Genomic DNA, 25,203 nt, shown 5'->3' on the forward strand with positions numbered 1-25,203 from the left:
GGTAGTTCAAAACCAAAAAACAGGATTAGGATCACTTTGATATCCGATCAGATCAGGAAATCAAATCCAAGCTTTAATCTGGATCAAATCTTCAAAACGGGTAGTTCAAAGTGACAACACAGGATTGGGATCAGTTTGATCCCAAAAAACTGGATTATCTTGATCCCACCAGAGGGGTGGATTTCCAGTGGATTACCAGAGCAAAATGTACTATACAATTTATTTAAAAATATTTTTCAATATAAATAAGATGGCAAAGTTTGTTAACTGAAATAATACACAATTTTTAGCCTTCATGGCAAATACATTTAATTTTAAATTTTTTGGTCACGTTTGTGGTGGCCTATTTTGTTTTCAACCAAATCTTGATGACATAAATGTTTATGCTCATAAAAGTATCACAACAAAGATTGTCAATCACAAATGTCATTTAGATTAAAGAAAAAATATCTTCAACAAAAAAAAAGTCCATCATCTGTCATCACCTTTCAAAAGTAATTGCGGACAATAGCATCTCGCATTGCACCACCACTCAGTCTCTCATTTAGAGGGAAATCCATAGGTGGGCCTAGATCATCAGCAGGTGCAAGGGGCTCTGGGGGATCATCGATGTCAGAGAGGGGGACTCTGCGATGGACAGCGATATTGTGTAGCACAATACAAGCCAGTGTTATGTTATGTTAGAATTCAGCTCCTCAAAGCACGCCTGGATGATCCAGCTGCCTTTGAATTAATGTTTTTTTGTTGTTACCCTAGTGGGAGTATTTTTTCCATTATGATTTTATGTCCTTTATGTATTTAAAAATATAATTAGACATTATAGATGTCTCTGCAATGTGGTCTCTTGTCTTCCTCCTTGTATTATTTTTCATATCCACTAGATGGAGATCGGTAGGATTAAAGCACTGATATTCAGGATCTAGTAATCTTGAAAAGTCTGAAACTAGATCAGGGTGATCCTATCCTGAATTGCTTTGAAATACTGGGACAAAATCTGGCCGAGTTGTCTGATCCTGGATCACAGAAAATGGGATTTCAAAATCTGATCGGATCTGATTGAGATTAAAAGTTTTGAACTACTGGGCCCATTAGATGTAAGAATTGTTCTATGAATCTTAATTTTCAAACAAAGTTACAAAAACGTTTGTGTAAGCTGTCAATTGTTGTTTTTAGAAAAAAAAATCGGAATCGGCAAAAATCGGTATCGGCAAGTCAGACTATTCAAAAATCGGAAATCGGAATCGGCCAAGAAAATGGCAATCGGTGCATCCCTAGTTTTTTCCCCATTATGGTATGTTTTTGTGCTGACTGAATTCAGTCACTTACGGTAATGACGTTGTTTTGGAGGAAGTCAGGCAGAAGTCAGAGAGATTGTACTTTCTCCCCGTCAGACAGTTTTATATTTTATTTATACATGATATGTATACATGTTATTTATAACCGACATGTTTCAAGTATGCATACCGCATTGTTTAATGCTACAGATTCGTGTAGGCAACGTGCTGGAGACGCTGTCTAACCGGGAGCGGTGGGCAACTTACGCTAATGTAATGTTACAGTTGTGCCTTGTAAAAGTGCATTTCTCTCAGCGGAACAGCGATCATAAATGCAGTATGGATTACCGGTATACCCATTATACTGGACATGTATTGGAAACTTGGCGTCTACCTATTTGGTAAGTCTGCTTGTTTTGTCTAATGCTGCCGTGCTGTTTGGTTGGCGTTAGCTTGGTATCTACGTTAGCGTGCCTTCTATAATAAGGTAGTCTCGGCTCCCAGACGTTTGTTGCTTTGCTGGGAGATTCTGGCAAGCGAGACTAACGTTGCTATGACTTATTTCCAATTAAACACAAACAACTGAATGTCTGAGCGGTAGGCCAATGTTACTTATTTAATTAAATATGGTATGGCTGTTTGGCAGAGGGAGAAGAGGGGAGCAATGAACTGATACTGTAACGTAGTTGGATGATGATGATGAAGGCTATCAGTTTTTATCTGAGCCAATTTAGCATAATAAACGCCTGGGCGTTTATTGGAAGTTTTACCGTATATTTCCTTACAGCTTTTCCCCCCAGAAGGTTATGATAATTAGTCTGCCTCTCGAGGATTTTGCAGAGCTTTTTGTGGCTTTTCTCAAAAATTGCAATGCAATTTGCAGTTTTATCCATCCATCCATCCATCTTCAATCGCTTATCCGGGTTGGGTCGTGGCGGTAGCAGTTCTAGCAGGGGACCCCAAACTTCCCTTTCCCTGGCCACATTAGCCAGCTTTTGTTGTTTTTGCGGAGACATTGCAAGCATTTTGAAAAATTGCAAGCCCCTGCAATTTTGGGGAAGATTGGTTGAATTTGCATTAATTATTGCGATCACAAAATCACAATTTCCCCGGAGGCGACTGATTAGTATCAAAGTATAAAGTAGGGTGGCTCCGGTGAAGCATCACCCCCTTTTGTATATTCCACCAAGGCATGTATAGCAAGCAGGCCCTGGATAATTAGCCTCCTATGCAGAAAGCAGCACAGAGCAGCAAGCGGCCATTTCTTAGGTGCTAAAGTATGTGATGAGCATTTCAGCTGCTCTAGTGCCACATTTTATTTATTTATTTATTTTTTTTAATCAGGGACAGTGCACATTAATCAACATCAATATCAATGTAAATGTGCCAGGGTTAGCTTAAGAGCTAATTTGCACCTGTAGTCCCTGAGCAGGAGACAATCTAGTGCCACATCTCAGCCAAATGAAAGGAATCCAGTGGGTGGGCAAAACAGAACGTTTGCACGAGACCCACCTCGTTATGCACAAGGGCCCTTTCTCAGTGCAGGGCCAGAATGTCTGTAAGGTGGGTCTGTTTGTACCATGTGTGGCCTCACTGACGTCATGTCCTTGACCCTGCAGCCTTCCACTCCAACTGCTCCAGCCCTCTCAAACCACATTCCTGCACTGCACACTGCTCGTGCAATATCCAGTATCATGGAATTTGAGAGGTATTTTCAGGGAAAGTCAGGGATTTTCATACATGTTCTGGGGAAATCCGGGAATATCCGGGAGTTTTACAAATGGGTCACTTTCCAGGAATATAGCAGAATGTCATAATCATTGTCATGTCATTTTTCTTATACTGTACTGCCCATTAGTAGTCACAACTTCCATCTCTGGTTGATGTAAAATAACTAAAGTAAAAGTTCTTGAGTCAGAGGTTCAGCTTACTTGAATATATATTTAAGGTGTAAGAAGCATCAAGGGCACATGGATACAGTTCTTCAAAGAGGAAGAGATTGATACAGTATTTTATGTGATGCACTGAAGCACAGAGAGCTGACATCATAATAGATAAGTTAGTGCTGATACAGAGGCATGGTACAGTACAGTAAGCGGTGGTACAGAGATGACATGTGTTATGAGACATTTACATTACTGTCATGGCTGACATCAGGACAGTCGTGATAGATTAAGATTCCTGTGGTTGCATAATGTGAGATGTACAGAGTTGAAAAAGTGTGAATGTTAAGGAGAGGGATGTGCTTATGAAAATATATATTATGTCTATGTATTTAAGTGAATAATTAAAGGTCTGATGGTAAGAATGTTCACATCACTGCTCAACTGCTGTAGAAATACACTGATTTTGATTTTGTGTCTGTATTTCATAGGTTTTAAATGTATCTTAGATTGAATTCAGGTCTCATTAAAAAGAGGTCTTGAAAAGTCTTAAATCTGTCTTTCTAAACCTGCATACTTTTGTATACATACAGTAGGTGAAGGCCAAACCAGACATATTAGAGTTACAAGAATGGGACTCATGATATATTCTGTCTTACAATTTTGACATCAGAGTCTGAGCTCAAGGGAAAGAACAACATGATTCCTACAAAAACTACAACTCTGGGCTAATATTTGCCATTAAAACCAACCATTCAAGTGGCCTCCTCTCCTCTCCTCTCACTGCCCTGGCCTGGCCTGTTGTTAAGCTTCCTTGTTTAAAGCACTGCTACATTGAATATGTGCCTAAAGGATGTGTTGGGTCTGGCCAGTAGATGCTGCTTGATGGCCAAACAGAGCTGACAGGAGTTGGGTGCATGCCATGGTCTGTGACGAGCTTGAGGCTCTCAAGGCTCTCAGCTGTTTTGCATGCTGGAGTAGTAGTGTTGTGTGGTCAGGACTGCACTGCCCTCCCTCAACGCTCGGCTGGCATGCTGTGTGGCCCACTGGATGGCAGCCCACACATGCTATCCTGCTTTAAAGGGTCTGAATTAAAGTTATAATCATTGACATATAGTATACTTCCTATTGCTATTCCTATTTACTTCCTACCACTATGCAAAAAGAAAATCAAAATGTCTCATTTCAGCTTGTTTGATGTCATTTGGGACTAGATTCTGCACAGTAGAGTCGTGCGGAGTTCCCTCAGCCCTGCCACCGTTTGACGGAGGTTTGAGAGTGGCTGTCGCAGATCTTTTTATATTGTCAAACTATTTCAAAACTAACTTATCAGAAAAATTAGCACTTTGTTACGATCAGTAGGCAGTAATCCCCTCAACTCATGATAATCAAAATATGATCATATTTACCTATGTATTTCTGGCTGTTTGGTTGTTGAACAATGCTGAATTCTTCGATGGACATACAGTATGTGCCTATACCTTTAAGAGGCCTTTTGCTTCCGGAAAGCAAAAGGAGTTTTCAGTCTGAGCAGGACAGTGATTCACACGGAGGACAGTGACACAAGGAGATCAGATGAGCTAGAAGCTAGCTGGAGACTTTCTACACCGTATATGTTTTAGTCCTGCCTTTTGGTGGGGCACAACTGAACGTGTGAGGCCTGGACGGCTCTCACTTCTCATATGGCCCATTTCCACCGCTAGTATCAGCGCGGCCCCACCCAGCTTGTCTCGCTTTTTTGTCTCATTCCACCGATCAAAAACGTGGACAGCCCGGGTTGAGTCAGGGGTTGAGTCGTGCTAGTTTTGGTCCCTGCTCTGTTGAGGTTCCAGCGCTGGGGACCCGGTACCATACCGTGACGTGAAAACACTGCAGACGACTGATTGGTCAGGCAGAATCGTATTTACTCTATCTCCTGTCAATGCTGGATATCAGTTTAGTGGGGCTTACCTTCTCTTCTGTTATTTCCATCAGTGTTGCTGCCTTTGGCTCGGGTGAAATAAAATCGATCTCCTTGCTCAGCTTTAACATGACGATGGTTTTAAATTGTTTTGAGAGAGAAAAGGTCCGCTCCTCGGGAAGCCCTTTGTAGTTGTGTGCTACGTCGGCTCTGCTAGGCCAGAGGCGGGGGTTTAGTGAAGCCGCGGTCTTGCCTGGTGAGTTGCCGCCGGGGTAGTGGGCTGGCTTCCCTTCTCCCCGTAGCGTAACTCCCGTCCCCCGCGCAGTGCATGCATGTGAGTTTGAGTAACAACAAAGTGATATCCATTCTCCTAGCTGATTGTCACATTTGCCCATGTACACTGTAGGTCATTTAGAGGCACCAGTATTTCATAACCAGTTTAAAAGTTCCGTGTATGGATTTAATTTTAACATTATACGTTATAGGCTACTTCGGCTATGGGCGGAGGACAGATATGCGGTCGCTATGACGACCGGGTGTGGGCGGAGGCGAGTAAACTTGCTATAGAAACAGAGTCTATATCAAGTAGAGACGAGTAAGACCAGGTCGAGTAGAGCTGTACTGTGCTGTTATATGTGGTGGAAATGAGCCAATAGATAAGAGAGCTGGCCGTGTTGAAAGGGTCCGAAGTGCCAGCCGGCCCGGAGAAGTAGCTAACTACTAGATATGCTGCCAAGTCATCCTGCACCAATTGTACAGGTAATTCGGCTATATTGCAACAGTCAAACAGCCTACTCTTCATGTAATCTTTGTCAATTCATGTTACAATGGTCGATGGTGATATGCCCTAATATGCCCCTAGACACGAGTTTAGTTGATAAGTTGGATATCGACATTGTCACAACTTGAACATTCTTTACATACAGTATATTGCCCAAGCCTAGATCTTCTCTCTTGCAAATTTAAAAGGAAATGCGAACCAAAAGAATCAACAGAAATAATAATCAATATAAGTTTAAAACGTCTGAAAAAATATTGCATGTACAGTATATAATTTGAAACCGTTAATTAACTGCTACCTTTGTCAATAACCAAATTGTTTGTGGCCCTTTGTGCACATTACAAAACATGATTGACAACTCACCCCGGCACTGTGTGTTTGGGCTCAATATAGTCTCAGTTCAACATCTAGTTCATTCACTTTCAGAAAAACTCAACAAAGTTAAGTGGAAGCATCTTGCACATTTCTGATTTCCCCCCATTTTCTTCCCAATTGTACTTGGCCAATTTCCCCCTGCTGCCCCGGTCGCTGCTCCACCCTCTGCCAATCTGGGGAGAGCCGAGACTAGCACCATGCTTCCTCCGACACATGCACAGTTGCCAGCCGCTTCTTTTCACCTGAAAGCGGGGAGCTTCACCGGCAGGACGTAGCACGTGGGAGGATCACGCTATTCCCACCAGTTCCCTTCCACCCCGAACATGTGCCCCGACCGACCAGAGGAGGCGCTAGTGCAGCGACCGGGACACATGCCCGCAATCCGGCTTCCCATCCGCAGACACAGCCAATCGTGCCTGTATGGATGCCTGACCAAGCCACGGGGGCGCGAACCTGCGACCCTCGTGTTGGTAGGCAGGGAAACTACCACTACACTACCCGGACGCGCAAGCTCTCTTTTGATACCGAGCCATATCATATTGATTTGCAGTGTAGCTAACTAACTAGGGGTGCTAGCAGCTAGGGTTGAAATAATTACCGGTTTAATGATAATGATATAATGATGATACAATTCCTGATGGTTAGTATTATCCTTTCAAATTCATCATCATTCATTAAAACCATGTTTGAGTACCGTGCTTTGATGAACACTTTAAATAGTGGACATCAACCAAAGTTAGCAACAATCTGCGTCTGGATCTGAGTTTTCAATATAAAACTTGTTGAAATGATTTCAGTTGAATGTATCAGTACTTTTTGGGTCTGAGTTTTCAATATAAAACTTGGTGAAAGATTTCAGTGAGTGTATCATTTTCAGAACATTTGAACAATAACGCGATAATACGCGATAAACGGTTAATCATTAACATCCCTACTGGTTTACATATGTATACTGGCATTGTATATTAATAATTAAATTATTAGTTTAACCGGCTAGTATTTCTGGTCCCTAATACTGTATTAAAGTGGTGATTGACTATAACTAGCCTGTGTTAACTGCCTCTGGAATTGAATAGTTCATTTAAAGCAGGACTAAACCCCCCAGATTTCTGGCAAAACGCTATTCTACTTGATTTGAAAACTCTGCAGGCAAGATGGCCTCCTATACTCCCTCCTATACAAAAACAAACAAACAGTAATGTCTTTATTTGATGTAGAATGCAGAGGACATGTAACTGTTTCGTTAAACTCGCATTCCAGGAATATTGTATTTACCGCGCTGCTCTAAAATAACATAACATGCGTAACAACGTTCGTCCTGGAACCCACTCGCTTTGCACCAGAACACAATCGATTTGGGGGTGGAACACGCCAGGATTGGCCAACGCCAGTGCCCAGAACTGTCAAATCAAATCATCGTCAGAGACGCTATGACCCGCCTCCCAATCTCCTTTTCTTTTTTTTCCATGACAGTGTATCAATGTGCCTATATAAATATAACTACGTTATAAACAACTAACCAACGCTGATGGGTCCGTATGGAAACGGTTTTGCCCGAAATGATTAAAAGTTATATCAATTTGGTCATTCAGTGGCGTTTTACTGCCATGTAACATAACTAACTAGCGGCTAACATTAGCACAGTAGGTGATTACCCATGATGCATTGCGCGCTTAAAGGGCACGCGCTAAAAACTGGTCCATTGGAGTGAATGTTGCAAGTCCTGGCGTGAACTATGAATCGAACTAATAATCACATGAAAAAAACATTTTTCACATGAGTGGGGAATGCGGGACTTGGCCGTGACGTAGGATGCAACCACATTTTGGACATTTTGAAGGGCAAAAAAAAAGCAGGTTTGAACCCATAAAGGGTACTTATGCTGTTGAAAATGATAAAGATTGTAGAATATTATAAATTTGGTCTCAAATGTGGAAATTTTGACCAGAATTCTTCACACACCACCCCAAAAGCCATATTGGTTAAAAGCTGAAAAAAGTGTTTTATAATAATAACTTTATTTACTGTATATAGCACCTTTCAAGTTTTGGGGTTTAGTCCTGCTTTAAAGTAGTTTTTTGTCTCTTTTTTGTGTGGCATTTCCATTAGTGCTAACGTGGCTCAGTGCATCTCACACACTCACAGCCTCTCCTCTCTCTGTGGGTGGTCCTGAGCTACACAAGCACACACACAAGCACACACACACATGCATGCACACACACACACACACACACACACACACACACACACACACACACACATGCATGCACACACACACACACACACACACACACACACGCACACACACGCACACACGCACACACACACACCACTCACGTTTCAGTCAGGGAGGAGGCTGGCACACGTCTGTCACTCAGTTTGTTTCTCTCTCTCTCTCTCTCTCTCACACACACACACACACACACACACACACACACATACACACGAAGCATGGGTGCTAGTGAACACATACACATGTACACATAGTTGAGGCTCTATTTACAAAGACTCCTCTTACAGCCAGTCAACAGCATGCACTTTCCTGTGCTTTTCAACACACACACACACACGAGTGAGGTGAGGGCTGTCGCTTGGCTGGGCTGCCATCACCATGACAGTACGATGCCATTATGTGATGCTGAAGTTGATTAATTTACGATTTGTCTAAGACAGGGTTCAACCAATATGGGCTTCTCTCAAGGCTGATATTCAAGATCTGTTTGACCTTATTCATGGTGTTGGGCTTCAGTAGGAACAGGTTTGGTTATGAGCATATAATCATTAATAACAATACAATTATTAATGGGAATTCAAGATTCAAGATTCAAGATTCAAGATTTTTATTGTCACTCCATGGTACAAGTATCACGTGTGAAATTCTTGTGCTGAGGACTCCGTTTACAACATAGTACAAATGTGACAGGGCATATGAGTGCAAAAACAACAAGAGACACAACAAGCAATAAGGCAGTATAGTGATAAGACAAGTCAGAGACAGTGGCATATTCACTGCACATAGGTGCACATGGCATGTGCATACTTTAGACGTGCTTAAACATTTTAAATTCAGCGTATTTGACATACAGGTGCAAATAGCATATTCCTTATTAAACATACAATTAAACTCGGCGTTTTAAATTCGGCGTATTTGATATACAGGTGCAAATAGCATATTCCTTATTAAACATACAATTAAACATTAGACATACGTTATGGTAGCAGCTACAGTGCGGTACAGTACGGCTACTACACTATTTGTGTATGTTAAGGAGTCTCGTGGCCTGCGGGAAGAAACTGTTCCTCAATCGATTTGTGCGTGCTTTTGGAACCCTGTATCTTCTCCCTGAGGGTAACAGGGAGAACAGGCTGTTGTGGGGGTGGTTTGTGTCTTTGATGATCTTCAGGGACCTCCTGAGGCACCGCTGTTTATACAGTTCATGCAGTTCTGGCAACTCACTTCCTGTTACGTGCTGGGCCGCGTGTCTCACTCTCCGTAGCGCCCTGCGGTCCATGGTGGTACAGTTCCCGTACCAGGTGGTGAAGCAGCCAGTCAGCAGGCTTTCAATGGTGCCTCTGTAGAAGTCCGTAAGGATTTCTGGCCTTAGTCCAAATTTCTTCAGGCGCCTGAGTCCGTGTATTCGCTGTTGGGCCTTTTTGACAACAGTGGCGGTGTGGCCGGCCCAAGTCAAGTCCTGGTGGATGTTGACTCCCAGGTACTTGAAGCTGTCCACCCTTTCCACCACTGTGCCGTTGATGGTGATTGGGGGGTGTGTGCCCCCCCCCCCCCCCTCCTGTAGTCTACAATGATCTCCTTGTTCTTGGAGACGTTCAGAGAGAGGTGGTTGTCCTGGCACCATTGTTCCAGGGCCCCCACCTCCTCTCTGTAGGCCGTCTCGTCGCCCCCCGAGATCAGCCCCACGACCGCTGTGTCATCTGCAAACTTCACGATGGTGTTCGAAGTTTGAGTCGCCACGCAGTCGTGGGTGTAGAGTTCGTACCAGAAGGGGCTGGAGACGCCCCCCTGGGGCGCTCCTATGCTGATAGTCAGTGGTGAGGAGGTGAGGTTGCCCACCCTCACCACCTGGAATTAATAATGGCGCGGCACCACCCTAGAATCAGGGGCTGAATTTGAATTGAAAAAAGCAAAAAGCATCCTAACTCCTATTCCTAACCACTCGTCATTGGCCTGGATGGAAACCGTCAAGAATTCAAGGAAAGATGTGAAGAATTCATAAGGGCTTAGGAAAAGCCAACCACGGTGCTAACAGAATCCAAATGCACTTACCCTAGGCTAGGTATGTAGGCTACACTAAGCTATGCCAACTCAAAACGCCTCTGAGTGACTTCAATGGTGAAATCCGTTTCTGACTGTTGCTCGGTTGCTGAGAAAATTGTGTTTTTCTGTTAGCAAGCTAATCAAGCTAATCGGCTGAATCATGTCGAATGGTGCGTCACTTTGCTGCCACAAGGAATTGTGGGACGGCATTATTGGCTTTCCTTTCCTCCTCAGCCCGATGTGATGCGCTCTTTCCATCACTATTGGACACCGCAGAGGAGCCAGGTCCAGTACCTCCGCTATCGTTTTCCAAAAACAAACAGGGATCTGAGCCTTCAGCTCCCTCTGGCAGGTTCAACCTCAGCTTATTCAGTACAGATCTCGTCTCCATGTCAACAACTTTATCTTGCAGAAGTTTATTTCTTCTCTCCAGGGTCTGAACCATATCATGTAACCCGGTTTGTACTCCTTGTTGACAAGCCTACCTCTACAGCCAGAGCTTTCCTTGTTTCTTCAATAGCCGTCAGAAGAATCCCATTAAGTCTGGTCGACGCTTTATGCCTGAAGGTCTATGACCAAAAGCTTGCAATAAATACGATATTTGCAAAGATTTGAGTGTGCGGTAGGGGTGGGAATCGTGGAGTAACTCACGATACGATACGGTCACGATACTTGGCCCTCGATAACGATATTATCACGATACAGCGATTCTGCGATAATCGATATATTGGAAGAAATTTGACATGAACTCTCTCAGAGTTCACTCACTCACTCATACCATTTTCGATACCACGGAGGAAAAGTTAAAATTAAGTATTTTTATTCTTATTATTAAAACAAGAAAACAATGGCATATATTCACAATATATTTTAAGTTGTCTTAAGTAGTTAATGGGGGGTGGGGATTAGAGCTGGGTATTGGTTCAAATTTCAAGAATCGATTCGATTCCGATTCACAAGGTTGCGAATCGATTAATTTCGATTCAATTCGATTCCGATTCGATCAATTTCAATATTGATTTGGTTAGTGATACCAAAACGTGTTTTTTGAGCTGTAACCTGAATTACATGACTGTCCAGTTATGTAACACAGGGGTTCCCAACCAGCCAAGTAGATACATGGGGGAAAAAGTTGCAGACCTGTTGTCAATTTTAATGGTTTTAGTTACACATATATTTACTCACCAGGTGGTGACAAAGGGTAAATAACAGCCTTTTCATCTGTCAATAAAGACACTTTCACAATTATGCACAGTGATTTGATTTCAGCCTACCTATATCATTTCTAAAAGTAGATATTAATGATCAAACATTTCCATTCATGTAGCCTACAGTATTTAAGTTTTTGTTTCAACTACAAACAATAAACGTCAACTTGAAACTATGTTTCAACTACCACGCCACTACACAGCATAATATTTTAGCCTGTTTATTTATTTATTTTATTTTTTATTTTTTAATAAACATATCGATACTTGGTGCCAGTGTATCGATAACGTATCGCAAGTGGAAATATCGCGATACCGTGAGTATCGATATTTTGTCCCACCCCTAGTGTGCGGACGCTCCTTTTTTCAATGATCCATAATTTAAAATAGCCACCAGGTGGCACTCAGGGTTCCAAGCATGAAACAGACATAGCAGATAGTGCAGAAGAAGAAGCACCAGGGACCAAAGGAAGATGTCGGATCGACACATGGAGCCATGGGAGGTGGAAGCTAAGCCCCCGTTCACACAGAACGCCGAAGCAACGCTCAACCTAAGCTCTATGCTGAACCCACAAGTTTCATTTAGGGGTCCTTGTTAACAGGCGAAGCCATTCACACCACCCCCGCATGTGCCACGCTGAAGCCTCGCCGAAGCCACGCTCACGCCTTGCTCAAGCGATCGTTCAGGATTCACGCCTATTTTCCACGCGTGACGTGACAAGTGGCAAATTTGATGAAATTCCGTCAAGGCATTCCTGAGATATGGCATTAACAAGCCTAAAAATGGCATTGGAGAGGTCACAGTGACCTTGACCTTTGACCTTCGATCACCAAAATGTAATCCGTTCATCCTTGCGCCCATGTCGACATTTGAGCCAAATTGGAAGAAATCCCATCAAGCCGTTCTTGAGATATCGCTTTAAAGTCCCTGGAAACCAAAATCCACAAAAACGTTCTAACTATGTTATTTAGGGTCTTATGTTAGTAATTATGTGCCTCCGAAATTATTATGCATTACTTTCAACCCAAAGCCTTAAAATCGATACTTTTCTACAAGATTCTACAAGATACTTCCTCAAAATGCAGGAGCTTATGACGTCATAAGCTCTATATAACCTTTGTACATGCGCGCAACCCGCAGTCCCGCACATTCTGCCCCCATCTCTCTTCAGAGTTCTAGTGGTCCCACACCTTTTTGCAGCTAGCTAACTACGCATTGCGTCAACACAAAGGCTCTTTTAAGAACCAACATCTATCAATCTATCTATCTATCTATCTATCTGTCTATCTATCTATCTATCTGTCTATCTGCGAGTTTATCGCTTAGACTCGTCGGCGGTGTGTAGGAACCTTGAGAGGGAGAGCTCTCTCCTCTGCCTGCTGCGGCGCTGCTGTGTGTGTGTCAGTGTGTGTGTGCGCGCGTGCAGACAGATAGACAGATAGACAGATGACCGTCAGTCAGTACGCTATGCGCTGCGCGGAGCAACCTTATTTTTACAGTCTATGGGAGCAACGCGCGAACACACACACACACACACACACACACACACACACACACACACACACTTCTCTCTCTCTCCTCTCTCCCTCTCGGAGCAGAGGAGAGAGGTCTGAGAGAGGGACATTTCCCTGCTGCAGACGGGACACGCCCACACAGTCCGCGGGAGAAAATACACTCTAAAATATAATTGATTCTCATGAGTTTTGCCATGACTGTCAAACCTAAATTTATATACTTTGCGACGTTCATCGTCGTTCAAATTTGGCTGGTGGCTTATTAACATAGATTCCTGTGATGTGATGAACTCAAAATGCTAAATAATAATAAAATATTTCTGGTTTCCAGGGACTTTAACGAACTTGGGAATGGCATCCGTGAGGTCACAGTGACCTTGACCTTTGACCACGAAAATCTAATCAGTTCATCCTTGAGTCCAAGTCAATGTTTGAGGCAAATTTGATGAAACTCCGTCAAGGCATTGCTGAGATATCGCGTTAACTCATTCACCGCCAAAGACGTCTTTGACGTGTTATCAGAAATAGCCATCCACGCCAAAGACGTGTTTGACGTGTTTTTGGTTTTATTAGTGCAGCGCGAGGTTCAAACACTTACCCAGCCTGTGACATAGTATCAGGTCCCTAGCATCTAAGACAACACGTGAACAAACACATACCGCAGCTGTTGTTTTGAAATTGAGCAGGAGGAAAATCAGAAAACGGATAAACGCTTCCTTCTGCAGACAGGAGAAACGCCATTGAAACGCCCCACTGCGCGCTGCACGAGCTGGTCGCCTTCCTCTGTGCCAGCCGGGAGAAAACGGGAGAAAGTAATCCAGAGAGATGTGTTTGATCATCGGAGGAATGAGGAAATGATCGATCAGTTTGACGGGTAATCCAGACTCCAGAGGGCGGTGAGGACGTGTTGAATAGCCGAGGGGAAAACGGGAACGATCAAATAGCAGGGAGGATACTGATAGGACAGGGAGACATGGACACAACAGCTAACAAGGCAGAAGCGGCAGTCACAGCAGCCCGCTGTCCGTTCTCAAGAGCTATTCAGTTGGTTCATGAAATCGCTGGGCTGCGTGCCCTCCAGTGTTGCTCCTGGCCAATCCCGGCGCCACAGGGCGTGGTTATTGCTTATCCTATCTGGGGTTAGAAATCACGCAACGAAGATAAAAGGGCGATCATGTGTGTGTGTGTGTGTGTGTGTGTGTGTGTGTGTGTGTCTGTCTGTCTGTCTGTCTGTCTGTCGGTGTGTCTGTCTGTCTGTCTGTCTGTCTGTCTGTCTGTCTGTGTGTCTGTCTGCACACTCACTCACACCGAGTAAACTGTATTGTTGAATGTAAAAAAAAAGCACTTCATGTGTGTATATATATATATATATATATTTTTTTTTTTGTCATTTGTCTCATAACGAATAATATTTACATGTCTGATGTCAATACAGTTCAAAATAAAAGAATTGAGAGCGAGTTCTGCCTGAGATTGGGCCCTTTACACAAATTGCCTTTTCTCCTGTTTATTTTCTCAGGGAGACCTTTTGGGTGAAAACAGGGTGTATATAAATGGCTATAAGTAGAGTACAGAACATGCTAAAAGCTCACTTTTTTTTCCTGGTGAACCCAGAGACGTACATCTTCATTTTGAGGTATTGCAAATCACTTTGGTGCTAATAGATAATTTACTGTGGGTCTTGAAAGATGACCAACAATTATGAAAATCTTTGGCCTGTGCTAAATATTGGCAGTCCTAAACTGGCCATGAATGAGTTAACAAGCTTGAAAATGGCGTTCGAGAGGTCACAGTGACCTTGACCTTTGACCACCAAAATCTAATCAGATCATCCTTGAGTCTAATGTCGATGTTTGAGGCAAATTTGATGAAATTCCGTCAAGGTGTTCATCAGATATCGCGTTAACGAACATCGGACGGACGTACGTACGTACGGACGGACAACCCGGATCCATAATGCCTCCGGCCTGGCTATCGCTGGCGGAGGCATAAAAAGAGTCCATTCTGGTTGGAATGGTGGCGGTGTGTCACAGGTAGACAACATTTTTAAGGATCCGCATCAGGTAGGGAAGTTTATTGGAGGGAGAATTGGGAGTGTTCATTCAGTGAGGATTACTAAGAGTGGTATGGTTGTCATTGAGTGCGTGTCTAAGTCAGAGGAAAATTTCTTTGAAGATTAGTGTGTTTGGAGGGGCCTGTGTGAAATGTTTCCCGCTTGGGCCAGTAGCCAGCCAGGAAGAAAGGTGTAGTAAGTGACGTGGCGCTGTCGGTAAATGCCGAAACATTTTTGGAGGTGGAAGGTGTGTGTGAGGTGAGGAGAATGTTGAGTATGTTGAATACGTCGGAGATGGAAGGATAATTGTGATGCAGTGATGTGTTATGGAGATGGTAAGTGCAGTATAGAGATGGAGAAAGCCAAGTGCAGCTTACACTGTGAGGGCAATCATGACACAGTGGCTGCTCAATGTCCACGAAGAAAGAAAGTAAGAAAGAAAGGGAAGTGAGTAAGATCAGAGAAGAACGGGGCCTGTCGTATGCTGAGGCTGCTAAGAGGTGGAGATGGGAAAGGAACGAAGAAAGGGTGGAGGTACACAAAGAACAAGAGAAGGAAAAGGATGAAACTAATCAGAGGAACGTGATCTGCATGGACAAGAAGCGATTCCTGGCTTTCATAGCCATGGTTATAAACTGTGCTGCTAGTTTGATTGGGAAGAGGGAGAGGATTGAGATGGTGCTTGACGCTGCTAAGAGGTTCCTTGATGTGGTGGACGTATCTGGAACAGAGATTGATAAACTACTGAGGGATGCTTTTGTGCAAACTCAGACTGAGTGACAGTATGGACAATAATGTATTATTAACTGGAGCGTGTTGGGGCGGACACTATTTTATTATTATTATTTTCATTGTATATCATTGAAGGAGAAAAGCTTTTGCACACCTAAACTCAACAGGTGCGTCGGAGAAGGGCAAAACCCGACACAATACCAAAATAAACTTCCGCACACTGTCTCCATATGCAAAAAAAGGGTTTAATCAGAGTAATAACGTTTCGGTCGTGAGACCTTCATCAGATTCTCTTACAGAAGAGGAGGAGGGACCCAGTTAAATAGGCTGACAAACCTACTGTGGACCAATCGGGTCGCACTGCACCCTGACATCATAATTGAACACAATTACCTAGATAGAGAATGGCAGGTATGGGTCAGAGGTCTGATAATGCACAGCAATACCCAAAACAGTGAAAGAAATAGTGAAAAAAATACACCCTTCATAATACAATATACATAGGCTACAGTAGGTGATAACAAATGTTATACACAATGGAAGGATGACGTCGGAATAAGGAACACACATTTACACAAAATGTAAAATTCCCATCCCAATTTACAAATGGTGAGACCTCATTCTCTAGTCCCTCTGACATAGCAAATGGTTTCAATGACTTCTTTTCTAATGTGGGTAGCACCCTTGCAAAAAAAATTCCACTTACAAATGCCAGCCCTATAGATAATATTACTGGCTACTTTCCTGCCCTATGTAGCTTCGAACCTCCTACATACAATGAAGTGTACAACATTATTATGAAACTTAACAACTCAGCAGCGGGTCATGATGAAATCAAGACCAAGCTCATAAAAGAAGTAGCTTCCTTAGTTAGTAAGCCATTAACTCATGTCCTTGCTGTCTCTTTAAAAACTGGTGTGGTCCCAAGTGACCTTAAAGTAGCAAAGGTCTTACCACTCTTTAAAGAAGGTGATCCTGATGTCTTTAACAATTATCGTCCTATTTCTGTTCTACCCTGTTTTTCCAAGGTTTTGGAGAAACTGGTTTATGCAAGAGTGTTGAAACACCTCAACGACAATAACATTCTGTACAAACACCAATATGGATTTCGTAAAAACCACTCAACCTATATGGCTCTCTTGCAACTTATTGATAAAATATCTGCAGCCTTGGATAATAACATGTTTGCAATTGGTATTTTTTTGGACTTATCGAAGGCTTTCGATACAGTGGACCATAGTATTCTACTGTCAAAACTTCATCGTTATGGATTTCATGATGTTGTCTTCAAATGGCTTGGTGATTACCTTGAAAACAGGGAGCAATATGTCTGTATTAATGGTCATAATTCCAATAGAACCAAGTTATATTATGGGGTGCCCCAAGGTTCAATCCTTGGGCCTCTCTTATTTCTAATCTTTATAAATCATTTTGCATTAAAGTCCGAATCTGCTTTGTCCATCTTATTTGCAGATGATACCAACATTGCTGTCGCACATTCGGACTTTGATTCCTTGATCAGAGAGGCCAATACAATTTTAACATACACCTCAAGTTGGTTCCAGTTAAACAAGCTTTCCTTGAATGCCAAGAAGTCAAATTTCATAATTTTCAGAAATAAAAACAAAAGTTATTCCAAGCAGAATTCAAAACTTCTCATTAATAATACTGAAATAAAACAGGTGTCTTCTTCAAAATTTCTTGGTGTTTTAGTTGATGAAAATGTATCATGGAAAAACCATATTGATTATGTGTGTAACAAAATTATGAAGTCTTATGGCATTATCAGAAGGATTTCATCACTGGTAAATCGCTCCTGTCTTCTGTCACTATATTATAGTCTGATATATCCTTATTTATCATATTGTAATATTGTTTGGGCCAGTACATATCCTTATTCTCTTCAGAAAATCCTGTTAATTCAAAAGAAATTTCTTAGACTGGCTACGTCATCAAATCGTTTTGAGCCATCGGCCCCTCTGTTCAAGCAACTAAACATATTATCAATCTTCGATATAAACGTATATCAGACTACTGTTTTTATGTACAAATGTATGCACCAAGAATTATTTTTACCTACTGTTTTTTATAATTTCTTTGTACTGAACTCTAATGTCCACTCATATCCAACCAGACAATCACATAACATTCACCTTCCATTTTCCCGCACAAATTTAGGTCAATTTAACATTAGATATAGAGGTCCATCCTTATGGAATTCCACCCCCCCTTCAATCAGAACCTGTCAATCATTGCCTATTCTTAAATCTAGAATGAAAAAAACCCTGTTAAATCAATAACATCTCTTATCTGCATACATGTTTTTATCTCTTCTTCTTTACTTTCTTTTCTTTCTTTTTGTTCGTTAAATTTTAATTTTATTTCATACTTACTGATTTTATTTCTACTTCTGTTATACAAGTAGAGGCCTCGTATAGGCCCTTGCGGGTCTCCTGCCTCCACTTTGCACATTTATTGTCGTGTTGATAACTATCAGTATTTTTTGTTTTGTATGTTTGAATATGTGCTAAATAAACAATAAAATAAATAAAATAAACACATGAAAAAGACAGAATTTCACGAGATAAATAGGATTCTGGAGATAAATAGGATTCTGGTGCATAGGCATATAGGGATAAATCCTCCTAGAATCGGTCCCTACAAGAGGAGAGAGGAAACAGTATTTTAAAATAGGCTATTATGGTAGCAAAAATATACCATGATCAAAATGGTTGCTACAAAAAAGTTTTAAAACACATACATCAAAATCATTGGGCTATAACATCACTTGGAGGAGGAACTCATCATTCAAGCCCTTAGGTGACATTGTCTGTAAGGTGAAAATCCAGAAAGCTTCTCTTCTCTTTAATAGAGCATCATGGTCGCCCCCTCTAAGCGGTAGGCTGACATGTTCAATTCCACAGAAGCGTAAAGCTGAAACGTCATGTTTTGCATCATTAAAATGTACAGCTACGGGATAGTCCCGGTCGTTCCTGCGTATAGAGCTTTTGTGTTGTCCAACGCGGATACCCCATTGAATGGATCAAAAAGGCTTATGAAACGGCACTTAATAAGCCCCGTTCAGACCTTCTAAAAATGAGTGAAAAAAAGAAAAATAATTTTTCTGTAACATGTATCACCACCTACTCCCCCACTCTCATGTCATAAAACCAATCTTTAGAAAACATTGGCATATTTTAAAATGAGATCCTGATTTAGCCCCAATTTTTAAAGAACTGCCTCTTTTTGTACATACGCGGGGCAAAAACCTAAGAGACCTGCTCATTAATGCTGATTTTGCACGCTATAAATCTCCACAACCTCAGCAGAGACTACTCAGTCCACTGCCCAATGGCAACTACCGTTGTGGCAGTTGTGCCCAGTGCAATACCACGTATAAAACGAGCAGTTTTTGTCATCCTCACTCCAACAAAAAGTTTCCGATCAAAAGTGTCATTACTTGTGCTTCCACCTTTGTTATATACCTGCTACGTTGTCCCATGTGGTCTGGTGTATATAGGTAAAACCACCAGGAAATTAAAACAGCGTATAAGTGAACACAAAAGCTCTATACGCAGGAACGACCGGGACTATCCCGTAGCTGTGCATTTTAATGATGCCAAACATGACGTTTCAGCTTTACGCTTCTGTGGAATTGAACATGTCAGCCTACCGCTTGGAGGGGGCGACCATGATGCTCTATTAAAGAGAAGAGAAGCTTTCTGGATTTTCAGCTGGCTTGATCATCTGATATGTACTGCAGATGCTCATGCAACACTTGGGCCTATGAAAGTACTGTATGAGGCTACTACAACTGATCATTTCCCCATTGAGATCACACTTGACACTGGCAGTCTCCCTGAGATAATGAGGGAGGACAATAGTGCAAGTGAGGCTAAGATAGGCTGGTCTAAACTCTCCTCAGAGGATGTATTATTTTTTATTGTGGGAAATCAGATGCACTCCTGAGCAAAATACATTTACCTATGAATGCCATTCTCTGCTCCAATGTCAACTGTAATGACACCTCTCACTGTGATGACCTCTGTGAAATGTACAATTGTATTGTGTATGCCTTATTAGAGGCCAGCAGACCTCTACTCACTCACCTTGGTAAAGCTAAAAACACCAAGCCTGGGTGGAACAGATATGTAGCTGGCCCCCATGCAGAAGCTAAGGCGGCCCATAAGGCCTGGGTTATTGCTGGCAGACCTAGACAGGGGCCTGTTCTAGAGCATAAAAAGCTAACCAATGCTAGATACAAATATGCAGTGCGCTTTGTTGGCAAACATGAGCAAGCCTTGAGAGCTGACTCTATGGCTGGAAAACTGCTTAACAGCAATGTCACTGGCTTCTGGAAAGAAGTTAAAAATATAAATAGGGGTAAAACAGCACTGCCATGTAACATTGAGGGTGTATCTGGTGGAGAAAATATAACTGAACTATGGACTGGAGGCAGCACTATGCTGCTCTGTTCAACTGTGTCAGAAGCGAGCCGTACTGTACAGGCAACATAGAGGAGGAAGTGGTACACATCAGCCCCTATGAGATTTCCCAAGCCATAAGGCAACTGGCGGATAACAAAGCATGTGGCAAGGATAACATTACTGCAGAGCACCTGAAGCTAGCCAGCCCTAGGGTTGCTGTGTTGCTGTCCATCTGTCTTACAGGGTTGGTAACACATGGCATCCTGCCAGATGCTATGCTGACAGTTGTCTTAGTACCTATCATTAAAGACAAGGCTGGGAAGGTAGGGAGTATGGATAACTATCGACCCATCGCCCTAGCCAGCATACTGTCTAAAGTGCTAGAAAGTGTAATAATAGACAGAGTTGGGGATCTTATCTGCACCACAGACAACCAATTCGGTTTTAAGAGCAAGCACAGTACTGATTTGTGTATTTATGCATTAAAAGAAGCAGTAGAAAAGTACAGAGGGCAGGGCTCAACAATGTTGGTAGGCTTTATTGATGCCTCTAAGGCGTTTGACAGAGTCAACCATCACAAGCTCTTCACCAAGCTGAAGCATAGGGGTGTTCCGGGTAGCATCATACGTATCCTGGCATATACGACAGGCAGACTATGCAGGTAAAATGGGGGAGTATCTCATCCTCTCCCTTCAGAGTTGGTAATGGGGTACGGCAGGGTGGGCTTCTATCCCCAGGCCTATTCAGCCTGTACATGGACGACCTGTCAAGGCAGTTGAGAGGTTGTAGAACAGGGTGCATAATGGGTAACACCTTAATCAACCATTTCATGTACGCTGATGATCTGGCCATTATATCTCCCAGTAGTGCAGGGTTCCAACAGCTTCTCAACATATGCTCAGACTATGGGGTCAAGTTTGACATCAAGTATAATGCCAAAAAGAGTGTAATAATGATATGTAGGACCAAGGCGGATCAACATCTTAATTTCCCAGGTTTCTATTTGTCTGGTCAAACCCTGTCTGTGTGTACCAATGTAAAATATCTAGGCCACATCATCAATGATAAGATGGAGGATGATGCTGACATGCTTAGACAGAGAAGAATGCTATATGTCCAAGCCAATGTGTTAGTGAGAAAATTTCACTACTGCTCTGATGAAGTGAAGGTGAACTTGTTTAGAGCTTACTGCACCCCTATGTACACGGCCCCTCTCTGGGTGAGATATAAGAAAGAGAGCTTGCGCAAACTCAAGGTTGCATATAATGACTGTCTCAGAATCCTGCTCAAGAAGCCCAGGGGTAGTAGTGCCAGCAAGCTTTTTTGTGATTTAGGGATAAACACCTTCCAGGCCACCCTGAGAAGACTAATGTATAAGTTCATATGTAGACTGCAGGGGTCCCAGAATGATCTCATTATACAGTTGACCAACCCAAGGTGTAGTTCTGTGAGATACCAATCCTATATGTGGACACACTGGTATTTGTGCCTTTTATAGAATGTGTATAAAGCACTTTTAAATGGCATTTTAATGGCATTTACTGTTCTTATTTTTAGATGCCTTTTATTGAATTTGCATAAGCACTTTTTAAATATGTGATATATCGCCTCTTATAATGTTTTTTTGTTGTTGTTGTTGTGAGTGTTTTATGTCTATTTACTATATGTGACTGTATGTCTATTTGGACGGTGGAGTCTGCAATAAAGTTTGATTGTCACCTAAGGGCTTGAATGATGAGTTCGTCCTCCAAGTGATGTTATAGCCCAATGATTTTGATGTATGTGTTTTAAAACTTTTTTGTAGCAACCATTTTGATCATGGTATATTTTTGCTACCATAATAGCCTATTTTAAAATACTGTTTCCTCTCTCCTCTTGTAGGGACCGATTCTAGGAGGATTTATCCCTATATGCCCATGCACCAGAATCCTATTTATCTCCAGAATCCTATTTATCTCGTGAAATTCTGTCTTTTTCATGTGTAAATGTGATGAAGGTCTCACGACCGAAACGTTATTACTCTGATTAAACCCTTTTTTTTGCATATGGAGACAGTGTGCGGGAGTTTATTTTGGTATTGTATATCATTGAAATATTTCACCTGCGGAGGGCAGTAATATGCGTCTACACTGCCGGATGAAGAAGAATAAGAAGATGATGATGATGATGATGATGATGTAGTATTGGCTTTAAATTGCAATAAAGAAGACACCTGACTGGAGATCCATCAAATAAACATAGTGCCAGATGCGTAACCTTGGTGATGCGACAGGACACAAAATAACAGGTCAATCAGATTCTACCGGAGCTAAGTTCAACTAGCTAAGTGCTAGCTGCTAGCCGACAAACCAGCTTGACATGAAATGTGCTTCATGGAAGCGTTGAGCAGCACGTGTGATCGGGAAATTAAACTCCCTCAGCGAGGCATTGCTTCAGCGTTGCTTTGTTGTTTGCAGTGTTGGCAGATATATGGTGAGTTTCCACCCCATTTGGTGCTCCAGAATGCCTGCAGTGAGGGAAGGTCTGAGCAGGTTTTGACAGTATATTAGGCCACCAACTAAAGCTTCTCAAGCCGGCTGCGAGCCGCCAACTAAAGCTTCTCTCGCGAGCCGTGCAAAGAGGATCTAGGGTCCAGGTCACCTACTGACCTCCAGGTGACTACACTCTTTTACACAAGGTGCATTAGCCCAGGTCGACTACTGACCTCCAGGTGCATATTATGAGCAAAGTCAGTCAAACAGGGAAGGGTGATGGTGATGATGTCACAATGCCCTAAAATAGCCTGCGAAGGCCTAAAAACAAAATATCGCTGTAGTACCCACCGTGGGCGGATTTCTTTCTACTTTTTTTCTGGAGAATCTAGTAACAACCTATATCTGTCATTGGGCCACATTTCATGTCTCTGCGATGTAACAAATCAGGGGAGAGGAAAAAAGAAGGGAAGAGGAAAAAAAAGAAAAAAAGAATAATGAACCAGAGCAAAAACAAGGGGGGCTTGAACCCCTAAATAGCAATATCAGAGTATATGTATGAGCAACCAGGTAGACTTTTGTGTCTGCTAATATTGCCTAAACTCATAAGCATGACATAACAGCAAGTGACAATGTCAAACACGACCAACTGAGCTGTTGACTACAAGGACTATTAGTATGCAGAGACATAGACAGAAGACTGCACGGAATGCAGACTCTCATCTATAAGAATTAACTACAGTAGGAGGAAGATGGAATGATGAGTAAAAATAAGAAAGGACATATTCCTATTTGACCACTGCAGACACTTGCATAAATAAATCCAAAATTATCTCCCAGTGGTACAGATTGCGATATCAAGAAAGCAAGAATCCTCTACTTCAGTTTAAATTCAGCATTTACACGCTGCTAGAATGTACACAGTTTATACCCCAAACTTAACAGATTTGTTTGGAAAACCAGCCTATTTCTGTAGCTGTCTCATTTGTGGAGTGAGCGTGAAGACATATGAACCAAGATGAGTGCCCCCCGCAGGCTTTTCTTCCATTCAGCAGCAGGTCAGACGCACTCAAGCTCAACAACTGCACGCACTTAGCGGGCCAGCCATTAGGTACAGAAGACGGCTGCTGTAAGAAAGAAGAGCGGAGTCTGAAAAGAAGCATTGTCCGTGTCCTTGCCTGGCCGTCGCCGGGGTCACTGCTTTAGCATCGCTGTAAATGGCTCATTTGTGTGGAAATCCCTGAAGAGAGGATGCTAGCCCAGTGGAAGAGGGCAGCCTGGCCAAGCTAAAAAGTTCTTTCCACTCTCTCCCACTCCATTACTCTCTTTGTGTGTGTGTGTGTGTGTGTTCTTGTACTTCTATTTCTATCCGCTAGTATGCTATAGTTTTCTCTTGCAGTTTTGTAAGCAAATTGTTGTAGTCGGGTAAAGGGTGTACTTGGATTCAGAAATCAGGGAAAGGGGGTACTGAAGCCAAAAAAGTTTGAGAACCACTGTTCTAGACAAAGGTTAAAGTTAGTTTAGGATTTGGGTTATACTAATTTGGCAATGGCAACATTTTTGCCAGTTCACACCAGTTTATCGAAATCCTGGAGGGACTGTGGAATGGATGTAGTCAATGCAAGGGTGTGCGTGTGTGCGTGTATGTGAGTCGTGTGTGTGTGCGTGTACGTGTGTGTGTGTGTGTGTGCGTGTGCGTGTGTGTGTGTGTGTACGTGAGTCGTGTGTGTGTGTGTGTGTGTGCGTGTACGTGTAGGTGTGTGTGTGTGTGTGTGTGTGTGTGTGCATGTGCGTGTACGTGAGTCGTGTGTGTGTGTGTGTGCGTGTACGTGTACGTGTGTGTGTGTGTGTGTGTGTGTGTGTGTGTGTGTGTGTGTGCATGTGCGTGTACGTGAGTCGTGTGTGCTGGAGTTCTGGGCTTCTTTCCAAGACAGGAAGCTTCTTAGGATTGACGAGCAAGCAGTTTACACCATCTCTCTCTCTCTCTCTTTCTCTCTCTCTCTCTGTCAAATTGGGGGAAGAGTGACGCCCTCATGGTTGGGGATGGGTGTTGGGCAGTAGGCTAATGTTATGGGGGGGTTACGGGGGGACTGATTTGGAAGTAGGGAGGGAAGTATTTTTTTTTGGGGGGGGGGGGTTCTTTTAAATGTAAGAACTGGCACAATGTTTTACAAAAGGCTCAAGGTTATTTTAAAATGTGGAAGTGGATTTTTACCAAACATGTCTTATAGGGGGCGTATTCTTGTTACGAACACCCTTGTCTCCTCTACTCTCAGGCGTTAGTTGACCTGTCTTCAAGATTCTGGAG

This window comes from Poromitra crassiceps, assembly GCF_964638095.1.
Source record: "Poromitra crassiceps genome assembly, chromosome: 1".
Taxonomy (NCBI): Eukaryota; Metazoa; Chordata; class Actinopteri; order Beryciformes; family Melamphaidae; genus Poromitra; species Poromitra crassiceps.